This window comes from Pteropus vampyrus, unplaced genomic scaffold, assembly GCF_000151845.1.
Source record: "Pteropus vampyrus isolate Shadow unplaced genomic scaffold, Pvam_2.0 Scaffold407, whole genome shotgun sequence".
Lineage (NCBI taxonomy): Eukaryota > Metazoa > Chordata > Mammalia > Chiroptera > Pteropodidae > Pteropus > Pteropus vampyrus.
In genome coordinates, this window is record NW_011889188.1 from 286,878 (window position 1) to 289,207 (window position 2,330).

Here is a 2,330-nt window from a genome sequence, read left to right on the forward strand (position 1 = left end):
ACGTGTGGCTTGGGGACATAAGGAGAAGGCTGTGGGGCTGATCAAAGCGTTTTTGAATTCTTCATTTCATCCGAGGGGATCAAGGATGCTGTTTAGTGTTCATTAACAGCCGCTCTCCCCGGCCCGGCGTCTGGAACCTCGCTCTTGGCAGCGGGAGAAAGCAGATCGTAACGTGCTTTGCAGCCCGAGGTCATAAAACGAGCCCGGCAGTTATCAGCATTAACAGGACGTGAGACGAGACACGGAGCAGGAAGCCTCCTTATCCTCAAAATCCCGACGCTGGAGAAGGGACACGGGCCTACGTGGCACGGCGTCGTTCGCTTAAGTGCATTCCCTTGAGTTCAGGAAGGAACATTCTCAGACTCATGCACCGACCGTGCCGTGTGACCTGCTCAAGGGCAGACTGTGCTTTTCCAGAATCGGCAGCAGCCGCCAGAAGCAGGCCTCCAGGGGGATGGAGTTTCCTGTTTAAGTCTCCCGTCCAACACGGCCTCGCTGGTAGCTAAGTCTTTCCGGAGCTCGGCCGTGACCTTCCCGTGCCTGTTCGTCCACGGGCTCCTTCCGATGCCAGGCGCAGGCCGGGGGACGGAGGTTAGGGAGAGAACTCCACCAGAGGAGGGTGCCCGTACAGCTCACGGTCTGCTGCAGGCAGACAGGGATCATTAAAAAAACCCTCAGACTGGTTGTTGTGTAATTCACGGCGGTGGAAATAAGTGGGAACGAGGAGAATGGGTAGCGGAGGGAACAGGTTGGGCCTGGACGTCCGAGGCGGACGCCGTGTGTCTCAGGCCCACTGTGGAAGTCACGTTATGAGCAAAGGGTGTCAGCAGAGGGAGGAGGAGGTGGTCAGAAGCCGGTGGGGGGAGGATGCAGTATGGGACGGACGGAGAGGTGAGGCCTGAACCCAAGGCGGCGGGCGGACCGTGCCGGGAGCACCCTTCCTCGTACGAGGAGGAGGAGGCGGGGCTTCCTCAAGTACAGGGGACCTTGGGGACGGTCGTCCGAGTACAGGGCAGGGACTGTGGATCAAAGTGAGTCTACAGGGTGGCCTCCTAGAAGCAACGTGTCCAAGTGACAGGCGGCGATTGCTCCCGTCAAAGTGACGGTGACAGACATGGGGACCTGCGTAGACGTAAGAGCCACCCATGGGGGTTGGCGAGGGAGGACACGGGCGGGCGACAAAGGCTTCTAGGTTCCTGGCTTGTGGAGCTGGACTCGCAAAGCCGGAACACAGGGCTGATTTGGGGCGTCGACGAGGAGAATGTCCTTTGCGATGTCGGGGCTCAAAACGTTGGAAATGAGGTGACACAGATAAGCCTGGACCGTCTAGACATGTGTAGCCCACACCCGGGCTGGCAGCGTGGGTTTGCGATCACGGGTCTGGAGGTGAATCCAAGGGCGTCCAATGGCAAAACACAGAAACGATGGGTCGAATATGAGGAAGTCGCTTACGAGGGAACTTCGAGTGGATGTGACACTCGAGGGTCTGGGGAAGGTCAAATGCCAACTCTGTGATAAGCGACACTCACAAGTCATCGTGAGCCCAGGGGACGGGGAGACGATGGTCTCACGGTGCATTTCCTATCATGTCTGCAGATGAATCAGGTGGAAAATGGGACTTGGAGCACCAACCACTCAAAGAACGTGATTCACCGTCGTCGCTTAGCCGTGCGTCTGCTTTACGTCGTACCATGTGCGTACGACACGTGGTACCCTCTTATGTCATTACAAAGAGAGCATCTTCTGTCCACGATTCCTCCTACAGCGACCCAGGGCTTCCGCGGGGCGAGAAGTCGTGCGCGTCCTTGACTGACGGAAACGCGATCCGCCCGTCTCTCGTGTCCCCAGAGGTGTCCGCCCTTCTCCGAAGCCAGGAGCGGAAATGACTAAGAAGCAGAAATAGATTTCTTCCCTCTCACGGCGTGGCCAACGGCCCCCAGGCAGCCTTTTCAGAGAAAGCGCCCCAGCTCAGCACGAGGATGAGCAGCATCTCTGAAAGCTGGTGAGCACAGCCACGGCGCAGCGGCCTCACACATCCCAGACGGCCCGGGCCGGCCTTCGCTGCCCTAAGAATCCGATCCGTGGGCAGCGTCTGTCCCCCTGGACGGAACTGCCCGTGTCAGCAACTCTGAGCTGCGGATAGGACGTCCCCCGGGGCCGAGGGCTGGGCCGTTTGGAAGGAACTCTCGTCCCGATGCTGTGAGCACCGCCCGCTCCCGTGTCCCCGTGTGGTCGGCCGCCAGTCGTCCTGGACGGGAAGCAGACAGACGGCCCTGTCCAGGGAGGGCAGGGCCAGCAGCGGGCGTCCGTCTTCAGCCAAGAAGGAGGGG